General features: G+C 46.8%; 1 non-coding gene across 1 annotated transcript; it reads right to left on the bottom strand.

Annotated features, from left to right (window-relative positions):
• Window positions 1–10,330: 10,330 nt before the first annotated feature.
• On the bottom strand, window positions 10,331–10,412 carry trnas-uga (transfer RNA serine (anticodon UGA)). Its single transcript has one exon. It is a non-coding gene; the product is annotated as a tRNA-Ser (tRNA).
• Window positions 10,413–18,237: the final 7,825 nt, after the last annotated feature.

Here is an 18,237-nt window from a genome sequence, read left to right as displayed (position 1 = left end):
TCGCACTTCACGGGTGTGAGGTGGTCAGGTCATTCACTGGCAGAGGTCAGGTTCCTGCCAAACGGCCCATGTGTGCGCTGGAAAACATTGTTCTTCAAACTGTCCACAGCCCTCGCTAATCTCCCGAGGACACGCTCCCTTTTTGATCACAGATCTCTGGAATATCGCTGTGGATCTTTTAAATAGTTTCGAAGAAGATAAGTGCAGTGCATGTCATTGTAACACGTCAGCTGTCACTGTGATTTCCAACACTCACCCCCGGAATGACTGGAAAGAACGAAAGAAAAGAATGAACGAAAGTTCCCCTTTAATAATGAAGTGTTCTCCATTTCACCTGTCAGAACAAACTCCTTCCCTCAATTTCAGAAGCGAATGTGTTCCACCAAATGTTACAAAATAAATCGATTTCAAGATGAATGCCTACTTTAAGAATAACGCTGGTATAAAAATATCCAATTTAAATAGCTGAAGCAAGGTATCATGGAAAAAAACATGGAAAATTCACATCATTTTTTTAAAAGTAAAAATATTGTAGTATCCCTTGGTGAGTCAGATTGATGACACAGGTACAGAGTGATTCAAATTGTTTACGTAATTGTTAGTGCAGTTCGTTATCACTAATGTCCCTGGCGTAATAGCCACGCAAATTGCCTCAGTGGAATTGCTTTAACCTGGATAAAAGTCTAGGAAACCGATCACCAGTCCATCTGAGCAGCTCCGCGCAACTGAACGCTGCTTCTGACGGAATATGGGATATCCGGCGATTTACCACATCGCGAGCATTTACTACCCCACAATTGTAGCGGTTGGTGTCCCCGGTAAGATGCCGGAGCTGCTCACTTTATGTATGGTGCCGTCGTTACTCTGCTGCGGTATCCGCACTGTTACTGAGCACAGATGTTACCGTCGGCTGAAACGTGTTTCCGAAATGGAGGATTCAGGCATCTAATAGTTTAATTTCATTGTCCATACATTGACCGCAGTGTTTTCTTCTACTTTTGTCAATTAAGTTGATGCCGATATTGTCACTGTTTCATAATTTCACCTCGCTAGGCTTTCTGAACTGATGCTGGTCTCTGCTTTTCTAGGTCCGAGTCTCTATCAGTGCAGAAAGTTCGATCTTATCAGTGCAGACAGTTCGATCTTATCAGTGCAGACAGTTCGATCTTATACAGACGTGGCAGCTTATTTAAATGACGGACCAGTGTATTTTCGACACGTAGGTCTGTTCTGTAAGTCAGTAAATGAGAACTCGTGCTTTATATCTCCTTGATTCCATGTTGTAACCGCTACAAATAATCCCGTCAGCTATTTCACCTCTAATAATGGAAATGATGTTGTTTACAGTAGCGATCGACTGCTCACCGGTACGTGAGTCCTGGAACTCGGGTGCCTCGCTCTAAACTGTGGGAAGGTCGCCAATCGACTGACACTCACATCCGTCATTGTCCTCCAGCCGGAGTGCAGCGACCGAGACCGCACACACTGGATTCCCGCTTTCCACTTCCAAACAGACCATACCCTGCATAGCATCGGTAGAATGGGGGCATTCAGGGAGCTGACCATATTTCTATTTTATTTCCAAATTTCTTGCAGTTAATTTAACGGCGATTGTGATCCTATCTCGGGGAAAATGCGGACTCTCGAAATGCATCACCCGTTACCTGGTTGGAATGGCAACAGCGGATCTGATGGTGGTTATCGTTGTTGCTTTAGTGGAACAGACCAACAATATTTACATTTATTCCAGATCCCTGCTCATCACTCCTGTATGCGCTCTGACACTTGTATTTGCGACCGTGACGCGGGACTGTTCTGTTTGGTTCACGGTCAGTTTTACCTTCGATCGCTTTATCGCAATATGTTGCCGAAAGCTGCGGGAACGATACTGCACCGAGAGAACAGCAACGGTGGTTATCGTGACAGTGGTTATAGTGAGCTGCGGGAAATGTGCCCCGTTTTACTTTGCCATTGAACCTTACGTCATCATTGACAACACGCCGTGGCGGTGCATCGGCACATATGTATACGCCACTTTACCCGTGTGGAGAGGGTACACAATACTGCAGAGCATTTTAACACCATTGATACCAATCGGATTAATCCTGGTGTTTAACGGGTTAACCGTAAGACATATCGTTGTGGCAAATAGAGTCCGCAGAAGGGTTCGGCACAGCAGCGACAATCAGAAAGATGACGAGGTGGAAAAACGCAGACAATCGATAATTTTGTTGTTTTCTATATCAGCTAATTTCATATTATTTTGGATTCCCCATGTAGCCCGTTCTCTAAAATGGCAAGCGCAAAACTATTTTTACGAGGACAGATATTTGAGTTCCCCGGTATACATCCTACAGCAATTTGGGTTAATGATGCAAGTACTCAGCATGTGTACCAATACTTGTATCTATACACTGACACAGAGGAAATTCAGAGAAGAGCTGAAGAATGGAATGAAGTATGTGTTTACATTAAATGGCCATCTGTGTAGATAACGCCCGCGTCTAATGACAATTCAGCGGAGTTTTCAAATAAAGCCGTTTTACAATGAACAGCTTTGGCAAAAAAAGTCGTGAATTCAAACTTTCATATGCCTGGTCATCCGGGAATTGCAGAATCGCCGGAAGATTGCTGACTTCATACAGTTCAGGTCGGTAGCAATACAAACGCTCAATGCTGCTGGCGTGATTGTTACATTGGTTGAAGTTTGTTCCAAACTATCACAGACACTCGACTGTCACAAGGGCAGGGATGGCTGCAGAAATTTCCGTGTTTTAGATGTTTCAAAATGAACAGGGTCGGGTAACAGAGTGTAAAGGGAGTGAGATGGGAAACCAGGGATAGTATTGCAGCTGCAGAAAGGGAGGACAACGTGGAGCTTTCGTTTGTGAATAGACTGGGAGACGAACACAGAAACATGATAACCTCATTTGGAGTGTTCTATACAGCCGTCCCTGCAACGGAACAGTGAGGAACCGATCGGGAAGCGGGACATGGACATTTGCCATTTTATTGGCATGGGTAACTGAAACTTCTTTGGCTTCTCCCCAGGGTAAAAGGTTTAAGAATGGCATAATTTCTCAGTTGTGTCCAGGAAGGATTCATGTCACTATGTCGACAGGCGCACTATCGAACAGTGCTTAGTGGATCTAATATTAGAAAAGGAAACGGGTCAGGTGATAGATCTCTCGGTGGGTCAGCATTTCAGAACAATAGGACAGTACTCCCCTCTTTTTACCTTGTCCAGAGAGTATGGAACGTGTTCAATTGAGGGTCTGGGAATTATGGTGCTGCCTGGCAGGATTTTAGGAAGGTACATTGGGAAATGATGCACTCGGGGTATTGCGCAACAGATATGTGGATATTGTTTAGGGCTCACCTACATGGGGTTCACTATAGGCTTGTCTCAGTGACGCAGGGAAAGGATGACAATGTACAGTAACCCTGGGAGATAAGAAAGTTGGACAACACGTCAAGAGGAAGAAAGAACGATACTTACAGAACAGGAAGAAAGGATCAAATAACGCTATAGCGAGTCACAATGCAGACAAGAAGAAATTTAAGAATGGACTTAAAATGAGTGATAGGGGGATCTGAGAAATCGTTGACGAGTTGCACTGTGAAGAACAGGAGGAGACTGGGGAGAGTGTGTGCAGGTCAGAGGTAAAAGAGGAAAACTAGTGCCTGGAGTCCAAGGAGGCGGTGAAGCTCCTCACTGAATACATTGATCAATGTGAACACAGCGCCAAAAGGCAGATATGCTCGAACATGCCGACGCTGAAAAGAGGATGCACTGGAAACTTGGAAAGCATTATGACAGATGATCCCACGGTGCCAGAAGGGATATAGTCTTTGTAATAGATGATTCCCCAATACCGGAAGAGACATAGTTCAAGTAATTTTGGAAGGCGAGTTCGGATATTGCTGAGATTTTGGATATTGCGAAGATTTGTGTCTTCGCTGGCCACAGAAGTAGAACTAGATGATTGGAGGGTGGAAAATGTTATTCATTTGTTGACAAAAGATAATAGGGATAGTTTTTCGAATTATAGACCAGGGAGTCTTACAACAGTAGTGGGTAAACTACTGGAGAGGATTATTGAAGAAGGAACTTATGAGTATTTGGAGAAACGTAGTCTGCTACGGAGAGAAAAGATGGCATGTTGTCCTTTATGGGTCAGATTGAATTATTTGAAAAAGTGAAACTAAAACAAACAGAAGAATCAGGACAGTCGATAAGGGTGCATTAATCTTGGTCGGGCATTTGATCAGTTCCCCACAATAGACTCATTCAGAAAGTCAGGAGGCATGGGATCCAGGGAAGCCTGGATGCGTTGATTCAGAATTGGCTTCCTGACAGAAGGCAGGAACAATCTTTTCGAATGGAACCCTACAAATTAAAACCAGCATTTCACAGTGTTCAGCAGCAACTCCTGGTGCTTATTAAAAGAACCAGCCTTCCAAAATGCCAATTCCAATTTCCCAAATTAAGTACACACCAACTTATCCTAATGCCAATTTACCTGTGAATCGTAGTTCTATCGTAACGGGTGTAGATACGCTCACATTTCGATCCATTTAACCCTGAATCCACAGGGCCGGTGTGGAATCCGTGTCTCCCTCCGAAATCAATAATAAATGAAACATTCAAAACTGCACAATCTGAAAACGCAGCGAAGGCAAAGCAAATACTTGTCTTCCTTCAAAACCATCGCAGGCAATTGGAGAATATACCTTCTCTATACACGTCATAATGTTGTATACCTCTATCAAATCTCCCCTCAGTCTTCTACCCGCTCGGGAATAAAGTGCTAACTTATGTAAACTTTCCTTTTAATTCAGAACATTCAGTCCCGGCAATAGCCGTGCAATATTTTTGTCTGCATTCTCTCAATCTTATTTGCATGTTTCCTGCAGGTAGTTGAGTCCAACCGCACACAATATTCCAAATTAGGCCCCAATAAAGCCTGAAACCACAGCAACGTAACGTCCCAACTCCTGTACTCAGTACTTTGGTCTAGGAAGGCCAATGTGCGAAAAGCTGTTTCTACGACCCTGTCTAACTGTGCAACAAATTTCATTGAATTGTGGGCCTGCATTCCCAGATTCGTTTATTCGATCGTACTCCTCAGTGCCCTATTTCTCATTGTGTCAGACCAACCCTGGCTGGTCCTTCCAAAGTGCAAAATCCAACGCCTTTTTGCGTTAACTCCGATCCGCTATTTTTCAGCAATTTTTCCATTTGGGCCAGATCCCGCTTCATGCTCTTCCTCGCTGTGGACTACACCCATTATGTTGTTGTCATCGGCAAATCTACTGATCCAGTTACCGACATTATTATCCAGATCATTGATATAGATGACAAACAACAACAGGCACAGCAACGATCCCTGGGACACTCCACTTATCATAGGTCCCCAGTCAGAGAGACAACCATCCATTACCACACTCTAGCTTCCCCAACATAGCCAATGGCGAATCCAATTTACTACCTCATCGTGAAAGCCAAGCGACTGAACCTTCTCGATCATCCTCCCATACGGAACCTTGAGAAATTCCTGGCTGAAGTCCCTGTAGACGGCATCCACTGCCTTGCCTTCCACACCATTCCTGGTAACTACCTGGTAAAGCTCTGTGAGATTGGTTAGACATGACCAACTACGCACTGGCCCATAATGACTATCGTTAATATTCCTGTTTATCCAGATACTTCTTGTCATACCCCATGACCAGGGTAGTCTCAACACCTCATTTCGTAGTTCTTGATGAGTCCTTTCCAAGCAAAACTATCGATATCATGCTGCGGTCGGCACTCACATTTATGGCCTCTTGTTTTTAAGTTCGCCTGCACTATTACCAGACGCATTGAGAGTTGTCTGGAAAAGGAAGGCGTCGTAGCTTTAAAGAATTAATCGATTGGACTTAAATAGTGAGATACTGTACCTAGATAGAGCATAGAGCATAGAATGATTCAAACGAGAGGACATGATTTGAGAGTTAGGGGGCAAAAGTTTAAGGGAAACACGAGGGGATAATTATTTGCTCAGAGAGTGATAGCTGTGTGGAATGAGCTTCCTGTAGAAGTAGTAGAGGCCAATTCAGTTGTGTCATTTAAGGTAAAATTGGATAGGTATATGGACAGGAAAGGAGTGGAGGGTTATGGGCTGAGTGCGGGTAGGTGGGACTAGGTGAGATTAATCGTTCGGCACGGACTAGGAGGGCCGGAATGGCCTGTTTCCGTGTTGTGATTGTTATATGGTTATATGGTTATGTATGTGTATTACAGCACACTACAGCCCATCGTCTCACGAGGTTCTGATAACTTTTCAACTAATTTAAGTTGAAACTAACACATCTCCCTTCATCTGAATCAGAATCAGAACCAGATTTAATATCATCGGGGTAAGTGGTGAAATTTGTTAACTTTACTGTAGCAGTGCAATGAAACAGAGTATAAATAAATTTAGAGATAAAAATAAACATGAGTTGCAGGTGGCGGAGGGGAAGTGTCTGTTCCTGAATCGCTGAGCCTGAGCTTTCCGGCTTCTGTATCTTCATCCCGATGGTAACACTGTGCAGAGGGCGTGTCCTGCTAGTGGGCAACTTTAATGATGGACGCCACTGTTACAAGAATCACCCCCAGTAATAATGATCAGTGAGGAACAGAGAATCTGCATTTGCCAACAAGTAACTTTTATTATTTCAACTAAACAAGCACGTAGTTTCACACGCCATCTTCACTCCAGGACACTCAATGAACAGTCAATGAAGAGAAAAATTATTACCGGGGAAAGGAGTCGACTCTGGCCAGAGAGACGAGAGATAGAGACTGGGGAGAAAGAGAGCGGGGACAGAGGCAGGAGAGGTAGCGAGAGATAGAGGAGGGTAGAGAAAGACCATGTGGAGGGAGGCCGGGGAAGTCGAGGAATCTGGTGTGTAGAGAGATCGGGGGTTGGTGAAAGATTTTCGATGGGGAGAGAGATCGGAGTCGGGTGTTTGGTGTCGGTAGAAAGCGGGAGGGGGATAGACAGGAGAGAGATAAAGTGCGAGGTGATGCATTTTGTAGGCTCCAGTAAGAGCGGGATGTCTACATTATTGATAAGGCTTTAGGAAAGTTGAGATTTGTTTATAAACCCAAAGATCCACGATGGCACTGGCTATACAGTGACGTATTGCCGACAGCTCGCAAAATGTCTAGATGTATTACAGCTGAACCAATGTGGTTGCAATCTGAAACCCCTAGTTTCCCTTTAAGAAATGTACTGTTGAACTGTCTAAATGAATCGGCAGTTTAACGAGCTGCTGAAGGACCAGATGGACTTGACTCTCGGGAATGCAGGTGCGGCACCTTTCAGCGATCAGCGAAGGTCAGCCATTACCATTGCCGGAAAAGAGGTCGGTTCGGAAGACTTCAAGCCAGACTAAATCGATGGGTTATGAAGCATCCTTTACCCGGCATCTTCTTCGAGAAAGGCCAATTACTTGAAAACAAGATACATTATGTAAGTGCAACATTGCAGTTTCGGAGGGAAATGAGGGATTGCTGTCTTCTCTGTTTCATGGAGACATGGTTCAGTTCGGTGGAACAGCCGGAAGGATTCTCGATCCACCGTTCGGAGAAGATAAGAAGGTATTGTAGTGCTGGGGGTGGGGGGCGGTGGAACGGCGGTGTTGTTTCATGACTAACTCTTCTTGCTCTGGGTATATAGCGGTCTTGCCGCACCCTTGTTCCCCCAATCACAACATCCAATGATTGTGTTCTGTCGGTGCTGCTTACTGAGAGGTTCTCCTCATTGATCCGGACGGCACTTCACATACCGCCACAGCAGATGTTAAGCAAGCATACCATGTACTGAGTGCCGCGACCAGCAAGCAAGGAACTGCCTACCCTGAGGACTTTTAAATCATTGCGGATTTTCTATCAGGCTTATTTAAAGAATTCTAGGCTTATTTGTCATCAGCACGTCATTCTCAGTACCAGGGGCTCCGCACACTCGACCACTGTTAGAGCACGATCAAAATGCCTAGCATTCCATCCCCAGACCATATTTCGTGCATTCTGAACATCTGGTTTTCTTTCTCCTACCTCCATCCAGGCGGAGGGTGAGAAACAAGACACCAGATGTATCGGCGACAATGTCACGGGAATCGGGGGCCGACTACTGAATTGTTTCGAGGCGAGGACAGAAACAAAAATGACCCAGGGCTCATAAGAGAATCTGAATGTTATCATCTTTATAAAGACACTGGAGAACGAGTGTTTCCCACCGATTCATACAGTCCAGAGTGTTCCTTAACCAGAAGCACTGGGTGAACAAGAGATATGCAAAGTGATGAGCAGTAGATTCGTGACAATATTCATCACATTCATTCATTCATTATTATTATTATTATTTATCCATTGATTTTGTTTTGTATTTTTTTGATTTGATAGTGTATGTTGCTGTGATGCAACGCATCATCAGCTTCCCTGGTGGTCTAGTGGTTAGGATTCGGCGCTCTCACCACTGCGGCCCGGGTTCGATTCCCGGTCTGGGAATAAAAGTATTTCCTGCAGTAAATTAATGTGTTGATTTTAAGTTATTTTGTGTATTCATTGCTTCCACAACAACCCCATTCCTGTTTGTGTTTAACCAGCATCCGCCTGATTCAGCGCCAGAAAACCACAAAATACAGGAGCAGAATTAGGCCGTTTGGCCCATCGGGTTTGCTTCGACATTTCCTCTCAGCCCCATTCTCCTGCTTTCTACTGTGTGTACTACCTCTTTCCGTCTACAAATGCTGCCTGACCCGCTGAACACTGTTTCTGCAGCGATTCGGTGTTTGTTCTGTATGACACTTGTTAGACAATGAAAACATGACTTTGAAAAATAAATATCGCAGGTGCAGTCTCAATAAAGCTGGAAATAACTGTGCGAGGTCTTACAGACAATAACTTGCAATCGATACAATGTAGATTTGATCTTCTTCACTCCTCACTGCACCTCAATCCACTCAGAGATGCTGTCTCTCTGTAGAAGAGGGTGACCATACATTTCCCATATTGGACTCTGGTCCTACTCACTCAGTTTGCCTACATCACCTTGACTCATCTGCCCGGGGTCATCACTGCTCAAATCTCAATGAGTATTGTCAGGTCCGGTCGGGTTTATTGCCGTGTGCACAGGGACGGTGAGGGACAGGTACAATGAAACACTTGCAGCGTCATTGCAGGCGCGAAAAGACAGACAGTACGCAGAACATAAATTGTACAATTCTGCATCATTAACAAACGGTAGATATAAATCTTGTCCCAGTTTCAGACTTGGAAATGATTCCTCAGGCAAACTGATGACATAGATTGCGAACTATTATATCCACGGGGGAGCATCCAGGCCCAAGAAAGGCTGTTTATTCCTTTTCTTTAAACAGACAGACAACAGAAAGAAGGGCGAGTCTCTAGTCCTCTTCAGCCAGCCCAGGCATTCAATAAGATCAGGCTGCCCAGACTTTTTCTCAATCCTCCCCCCCCCCCATACAGCAGTTACCGGTCAAAAGTCGGCCGGTGTTCTCCAGCAAATCTTCTACCGTCTCCCCAGGTGAGAGGAGATAAACTCCTGTCGCCCGCCTTTATTTCGACTCCCTGACAGCGTCCCCAGCTTCGATCAGAAGCATATGGATATGAATGCTATATAATGGGACATTGTTCTGAGTTTTGCTCAGTATTGACGGGACTTTGGGGAGGCAGAAGCAGTCAGAGTCTGTGGGGGGGAACAACTCTTGGGTGAAACCGTTTCCGCAATTGGATAACGCATTGGATTGACATCTGCATACACGAATGGGAGCAAGGTAGGTTGCACGGCTTTTAATTAGATTGTTTGATGTCGGACCATTACACCGCTCAGTGACAATTGGCGAGGGTGATTTGACGGAAGGTCAGCGAACCGATTTGTCTATGGCAATAGGCGGGGTCGCTCGCTGAACAAGAGAGCAATGGGGAGTCTGTACAGTGAGTGAAATGAAACCGGCGAAAGCTTTCCACATTCAGAGACCGTGCTGCCCACTTCAGTGAAAGGATGAAGTCCACTTCTTTACACTGACGCTGAAATATCCGTTCTCTGCATTTGATTCTTTTAGTTTTACAAGTCGGTAAAGCTACAAACTACAAAGCGTTTAAGCTGCCCAGAGTGGGATTGATCAGAGTCGTAATAGAAATTAAATTTGCGCAATGAGTGTAAAAATCTATAAATCTGCCGGCTGGTACGTAGTTGTCAACTGAACACAGACAGCAGCCAGGCTATTAAATTTTTATTGGCAGTGAGGTTTCTATTCCCTGGCGCTGTAGTTTGAGCGCTGCAAACAGGATTCGAACCTACGCGGCGAATCCCCATTGGATTTCAAGTCCAACGCCTTAACCACTCGGCCATCGCAGCTCCATCAATGTCCATTGCACCCACCGTAGCACTGCACCTGAAGCGAGGGTTGTACTTGATTTATTTTCGGTAACGGAAAAGGTGATTCAGCATTCCAATACAAATAGTATAATTCGACAGCTTTGGAATTTGTTTCAACACAGTTACGTCAGAACGTGAGTGTGGAGGGATAATACTGCCGTCAGTTTCGTAAATGAAGGAGATTTCCATTGTTGGGGATAAAGGTCAGGGTCAGAATCAGGTTTATAATGACGGACATATGTCAACATTACATTATTGCTTTTATATTCTGCCCCTCCTGAACCGAATGTTAAAATTGCATTTGCCTTCCTTTACCGCTGACTCAGCCTGGAAGTAAACATTTAGGGAATATTGCACAAGGTCTCTTTGCACCTCTGATTTCTGAAAACCATCCCCATTTAGAGACTTTTTTATCCTTTATTCCAAGGTGCATCACCGTACCACACGATGATCTATTTGACAAATCTTCTCCCTTTCTCCTCAGCCGTCTTTGATCTTCAATGTGCTTCGAATCTTTTGAATTATTTAAGACGTTGAAGTCAGGCTGCCTTTATTTTATTCTCCTTTCTTCAGCCAAACTTCCTTCTTTCAGAGTGGAGTGACAGTCATAATTCTGCAGTCATCAGGATCTATTCTCGAATATCAAGTCAAGTCACTTCTATTGTCATTTCGACGATAACTGCAGGTACAGTACATAGTAAAAATGAGACAACTTTTTCAGGACCATGGTGTTACATAACACAGTACAAAAAACTAGAGTGAACTACGTAAAAAGCAACACAGAATAAAACTACACTAGACTACAGACCTACCCAGGACCGCATGAAGTGCACAAAACAGTACAGCCATTACAATAAATAATAAACAAGACAATAGGGCAGTAAGTTGTCAGTCCAGCCTTTGGGTATTGAGGAGTCTGATAGCTTGGGGGGAAGAAACTGTTACATCGTCTGGTCGTGAGAACCTGAATGCTCCGGTACCTTTTTCCCAGACGGTAGGAGGGAGAAAAGTTTGTAGGAGCGATGCTTGTGGTCCTTCATAATGCTGTTTCCTTTGCGGATGCAGCGTGTAGTGTAAATATCCGTAATGGCGGGAAGAGAGACCCCGATGATCTTCCCAGCTGACCTCACTACCCGCGGCAGGGTCTTGCGATCAATAATGGTGCAGTTTCCGAACCAGGCAGTGATGCAACTGCTCAGGATACTCTCAATACAACCCCTGTAGAATGTGACGAGGATCGGGGGGTGGTGGGAGCTGGACTTTCCTCAGCCTTCGCAGAAAGTAGAGACGCTGCTGGGCTTTCTTTGCTATGGAGCTGTTGTATATATATAATGATACGTGAAGGAGTGCCTACAGAATCTCTTCAGTTACCACTTTCAGAACCCGGGGGTTTAGTCCAACTGGTCCCGATGACATCTAACTTCAGACCTTTCAGCTTCACGGGCACCTTCTCCAGGTCACAGCATCCACTCTCACTGATGCCCTCTGACACGTGTTTCTCGGTGCCATTATGCTGGAGTCTTCCACAGAGCAGCCCGGCGTAAAATATTCATTCAGTTCGTCCCTTTTCTTTTCGCCCCATTACTGCTTCTTCCGCGTTATTTTCCAGCTTTCTGACATCCACTCTTGCATCCCTTTTAATATTCATATGTCTGAACAAAGGTACTTTCTCCATTATTAGCCATTTTTGAAAGCGTCCCAAACCTCCGGCTTCCCTCTAATGCTTGCTACATTATAAACCCTCACTTTTGCCTTTATGCTGTCTTTACTTTCTAGTATGAGTTGCCTCATCCAGGATCCTCATTTCCAATTGCCCCCAAAACACCAGCCACTTTGGATTTGCCGTCAGCTATGCTAGCGCCCCTTTCCAATCCACCTAGCCCGCTCCAGACTTGGGTCGCTGTTCTTTTCTGCCAGTAACGGGTCGAGGGCTATTATCGTCCCTGATTTTATTTCTGCGAGTGACGGGGTCGAGGACAATTAAGGTCCCTGATTTCTTTATTCTGCGAGTGTGTCTGATCATAAGACACTGGGGTATATTCAGACCGCCAAACGATTGAACACCCGCCAGGCCCGTTGGGCATTGTTCTTTGGACGGTTGAAGTTTACCCTCACGTACTGTCCAGGATCCAGGAACGGGAAGCCGGACGCGCTATCCCGCCAGCATGACTCCAAGGATGATACCTCCATTCCCGAGACGATCCTCCCACCATCCTGCGTGATGGCCACCCTCACTTGGGAGATCGAGGCTAACGTAAAGGAAGCCTAGCGGGATGACCCCGACCCTGGGAATGCACCCGGCTATCTCCTGTACGTGCCCGTCTCCGTCAGGCCTCAGGTTCTCCACTAGGGGCACACATCGCGGTTCGCCTGCCACCCCGGGAGTGATCGGACCCTGGCTCTCCTGAGGAAGCACTTTTGGTGGCCGTCCACGGAGGGGGCACCCGTTCTTATGTCTCCGCTTGTTCCATCTGTGCCCGAGGAAAGTTCTCTCATCGAACACCTGCGGGTCTTCTTCATCCTCTACCTGTCCCTGGCTATCCCTGGTCACACATCGCCCTAGACTTCGTCACCAGTCTACCCCATCCCGCGGAAACACAACTGTCTTCATTGTGGTAGACCGATTCTCCAAGGTGCTGCACTTTGTGGCCCTTCCTAAACTCACTTCATCTCAAGAAACCGCAGGTCTTCTCGTCCTCCACGTCTTCCTCCTCCACGGAATCCCCGCGGAGATAGTCTCCAATCGAGGTCCCCGGTTCGTCTCGCAGGTATGGAAGGCTTTCTGTCAGGCCTTAGGTGCATCGGGCAACCTGTCATCCGGTTTCCACCCCCAGACGAACGGGCAGACGGAACGGGTCAACCAAGACCTGGTGGCAACGCTACTTTGTGTAACGGCAAACAACCCGTCGAACTGGAGCGACCACCTCCCGTGGGTTGAGATCGCCCTCAACTCTCTGTTGAGCTCTGCCATTGGGAGGTCTCCGTTCGAGTGTTCCCTTGGGTACAAACCCCCGATGTTCCCTGCGGAAGAAGAGGAGATTGCGGTACCGTCGGTTCTGGACCATATTGATCGGTGCCTTAAGATTTGGGAGGAAACACGCGCGGCCCTACTCAGATCAACAAACGAAATAAGAAGACAGCCGACCGACACCGGACTCCGGCACCGGAGGTACCAACCTGGGCAGATGGTGTGGCGTTCCTCCAAGGACATACCACTCAAAAACGAACATAGGAAACTCGCCCCTCGCTTCCTGGGACCATTCAAGTTTGAAAGGGTTATCAATCTCACAGCAGTCCGTCTAAAGCTGCAAAGGTCCATGCGCATCCACCCAACTTTTCATGCGTCTCAGTTAAAGTCAGTCTCCATCAACTCCTTGTGTCCCCCGGCTGAGACTCCCCCACCTGCCCGTATCATCGACAACCATCCGGCATACACCGTCCGAAGACTACTGGATGTACGCCGTAGGGGCCGGGGTCTCAAACACCTGGTGGATTGAGAAGGGTACGGTCCTCAAGTGCGTTCTTGGGTCCCCCGCTACTTCACTTAGACCCTTCTCTCATCCAGGACTTTCATTGGGACCACCCAGACAGGCTGGAGGATCACCGGGAGGCTCCCATTGAGGGGGGGGGGGTTTACTGCCATACTCACTTCTGGCACCTGACTATCTTCTTCAGGAATATTGCCTTAACGACCTCGTTTAGTTCCCAATCATTCCCCGGTTCCAACAAACGACAAACACCTGCTTTCCAGCAACCAAGGCAGGATAAGAATCCTGTTACCACTACTAGAAGGTGCCAGTCCGTTGGTCGACTCGTGTACGAGTAACCTCCCTCCAGGGGACTTGGGACTATCAGTTCTAAGTCTAACCTTGTTCCTGAATTATCTACTAGAACCAAGACTCCGGGCAAAGACTCCCTTGGAACCCCTTCCACGCTCTCGAGGACAGCAACACCTCCCGACTGGGCCTCCGCGCCAGTGTTCAGCACTTGGGTTCATTCCACCGACACGTCCTTACAACAAAAGATTAATTTCCTGACATTCCAAGGCGGAACACAGTTGCGGTGCATGACGTCATTGTAAATTCAGCACAGCCCATTAAACAGCATCCTTACAGAATGAATTTCGAGTAAAGCAAAGGAATTGAAAAGGAAATTGGCTACATGCTAGCAACCGGTATCATTAGGTAATCTACTTCAGACTGGGCGACCCCCTGCGTTCTTGTTCCCAAAACGGACGGTAGCATTAGATTCTGTACCGACTACATGAAAATCAATACAATAACCAAGACAGATGCTTATCCTATCCCGAGAGTGGATGACTGTGTTGATAAGGTGGGGAAGGCTAAGTACCTCACAAAAATTGACTTGCTAAAAGGATATTGGTGTGTTCCTTTGACCGACAGGGCCAGATAAATCTCAGCGTTTGTCACACCTTCAGGGCTGTACGAATATAATGTTTCACCCTTCGGGAAGAAAGATATTCCTGGGACATTTCAAAGAATGATCAATTCTGTGATAAGAGGTTTAGAAAACACAAGGGCTTACATCGATGATTAATTGTCTGGAATGACACGTGGGAAGAGCATAGTGCAGCTTTAGAAAACAAATCTCTGTAGCAACAGACAGTAGTGATGAAGCTGCAGGAGCAATACTGTTACAGAGGGGCGAGGACGATGTTGAACACCCAGTAGTTACTTCTCAAAGAAGTTTAATGTGCATCAGACAAACTATTCCACTGTTGAACAGGAATTGCTAGCACTTATTCTGGCTTTACAAAATTTTGAAGTCTATGTTTGTCCTGCCCACAGACCACTGGTGGTTTACACGGATCACAATCCGTTGGTGTTTCTAACTAAAATAAAGAATAAGAATAGAAGGCTATTAAATTGGAATCTGATATTGTAAGAATATGACTTAAAAATCAAACATGTGAAAGGTTGTGACAACATTATAGTTGATTGTTTATCCAGATGTTAAGTTAGAAATGGTACACGTTTTTGCTCTGTTATCTGATGATTGTACATGTTTTGTTTCAAACTCTGTAATTTACATTTAAACTAAAAAAAAATTACCTCGCTAAAATTTTTCCTGAAAGGAAGGGGGTCCAAAGTGTTTTCTATTTCTGCTGGCTCTTTAACCCGTCACGGGGTACGTGACAGGTGACTCATGTAGACCCCGCCCTGCAACTCCAGGAACCAAGTGGACTCGTCCCACGGGATGGAATGGATTTCCTACAGGAAACTCAATGCATATCTCCCATCCCTGAGGACTGAGAGATTGTTATATCTGCGGAGAGAGCCTCTGCTACCCTTTACATTTAGACAAGCTGTGTTACGTTTCATGTCGGGACCACACTAGACCTCAGCACCAGTACCCTTCCCAGTGATAGCGGAGGCACCCTCAACCACACTATCCCGAAGGATATCAAGAATATTCTTTACTTTCCGGACCCGATTGCTACCATCGCTACCCTGTGACCCACCATCTCCCGACGGAGTAAGGCTACTTATCGCTCTCATTTCCTCACCAGATCATCCAGGAAGGATTTCAGCTGCCGACTGTCGTTCCCCGACACTGCATTCCTCTTCCCCTTCCCCTTCCTCTGAGGATGACTCACAGGGACTTCACCAGCCTCGGCAGGCTAGAACAGCGAAGCGAGGCTAGTTTAGGCCGATGCTTTGCACCCACAGAGGAGTGAATAAACTCTCTAATCTCCTCCACAAGTATCAATGGGGATTTCTCCAGGAGGGGTGAGGATGTCCATTGTCTCGTTATCAAAGGAGTCTCCCTCCAACCCCTCACTGCAGATAAATCTCCCATCTTCCTCCTCGTGTGTTGTATAAGGTGGCTGCCCTTGAAACCCACACTGCGCAGCGGGTAACTCACTCATTCCTGCCCGCTCCACCGGCGCATCAGTCTTATCCACAGTTACGAGAATGGAGGGGAAATCCCCAGGGACTCGCTGCAGGCCATTAGTTAATGGGGTCGGCATGCAGAGTATATCACCCTCCCCAGGAGACAGGTATGAAGGGGACCCCAGCAGCTCTGGTCCAAGGGATTCACCGGCAGCCTGATTATGACAGTGAGAGAGTTTAGTCTCCTCTCCGCTCGTACTGTTTAATACACTTGCCTTCAGGGGGGTGCTTACTGCTAAGTCCTGGGTGCAGGGCTCCAGGTCTGTTTTAGTTGTGCAAACAGGCCTAGAAATAGCTTCCTGCACAACCACACCACCTACCACAGCACTGGTGGCTACATCTGGGGATTCAGGTTTAGACACACCTTCCACCCGGATTCCCACCCCTTTCTGGGACTCCCCCGCATCTACATTCCCTGCCCTCTTGGGGGAACATTCCGTTCTCCACTTCAAGCCGGAGGAGCACACAGGTGCCGGATTCACCGATGGAGCGTTACTCTCCGCTTCCATCACACCGTCCGACTGTGCACTTCCCCGAGCCTCCCGCTCCACTTCAGGGCAAATGGGCGTGAGCTCTGCGGTCTCGGGGGCCGACTTCTTCATGTGTTTGGATTTCTTCTTCACTTTCTTGCCCCGCACAGGCTCCACCCCGTCACCCGCCTGAACCTCCCTGCACGTAGCCACAAGATATCCCACCTGAACCACAGGGGCAGGAGCAGAGGCTGATTCAGGCGTAGAAGTAGGGACAGGGGTAGGGGCAGGGGCAAGTGCAGAATAGGAACAGGAGCAGAGGCAGTTGGGCCACTGGTGCTAGAAGTGGTCTCCCTAGGGTTTTGGATGTTGGGGTAGTCCCTCCGAAAGTGCCTCACCTCCCTACACTCATGGCACCGTTGGCTCTCAGACCACCAAAAAATCTGATCGTCTACTCCTCTCGTACCGGACAGTAAACTAGCCCTCATCGTCGTTCTCCCTTTCCTGCTGCATGAACAACTGACGCTGGAAAGAGATTACGTTGCGAAGGGTACGTCTCTTAAATTTGTCTCTTATGGCAGTTCTCAGTTCTCTAGCCCCAAGAGGGCTAGATAGGGAAGCAGCATCTTTTTGGGAATGAAAGAATTGACGTGACTGAGGACGATTCGTTGCCTCGGATACCTCACCAGCTCCATCTGCGAAAAAATGTTTTTGACCGTGATCTCCTTACAGAGAGCCCGGTGCAGCAACTTATTATTCCTCGGTTTTGATTTGAATTTTTCTCAATGTCTGACCATGGTACTGTGTGACTGGACGGTGTGGAGGGAGCTTCACTCTGTGTCTGACCTGGACGTGATAGGACGCTGTTGAGAGAGCTTCACTGTGTTTCTCACCCCGGTAGTACGTAATGCTTCAATCAGCGCCTGACATCCGGAAGGTGTGATGGGATGGAGTGGAGGGAGCTACAGCGCGTGTTGGTTGCTTCTTTTTAATTTCCCAACTCCTCTCTTTTTCACTACTTTTGTGGACGCAGTTCAGATATTACAGAGAATATGAGCTTCCAATCTCTTTTGTCGTTTTTGTCTGCGAGTGCGAGAGACCGCGCTGGAAGGCGAGGGTGCGAGGAAGCGGTGGTCAGCCTGGATGGGCATGGGGAGTGAGAAGGTCCTAGGGACCAGACAATATTAGACTGATATCCCCCAGCCCGGAGCTGAGATGCTGCTGTACCGGTGTGAGGAGCTCGGACCCATTATTGCAGTTCACTGGGTGCGGGGGGGGGGGGGGGGCGGGCGGGGGCGGCAGTAACCCCAGGTCACTGTTTCTCCTCTAATGAGACTCAAGTCCGATACAAAGACAGGAAGTTACAGCGGTTTATTAATTTCATCATGACAAATGTAAATTAAACAATGTGTGAGCTGC

This window comes from Hemitrygon akajei, unplaced genomic scaffold (genome assembly GCF_048418815.1).
Source record: "Hemitrygon akajei unplaced genomic scaffold, sHemAka1.3 Scf000053, whole genome shotgun sequence".
Taxonomy (NCBI): Eukaryota; Metazoa; Chordata; class Chondrichthyes; order Myliobatiformes; family Dasyatidae; genus Hemitrygon; species Hemitrygon akajei.
Note: the sequence above shows the minus strand (reverse complement) of the source record. Positions and strands in the feature narration are given on the sequence as shown.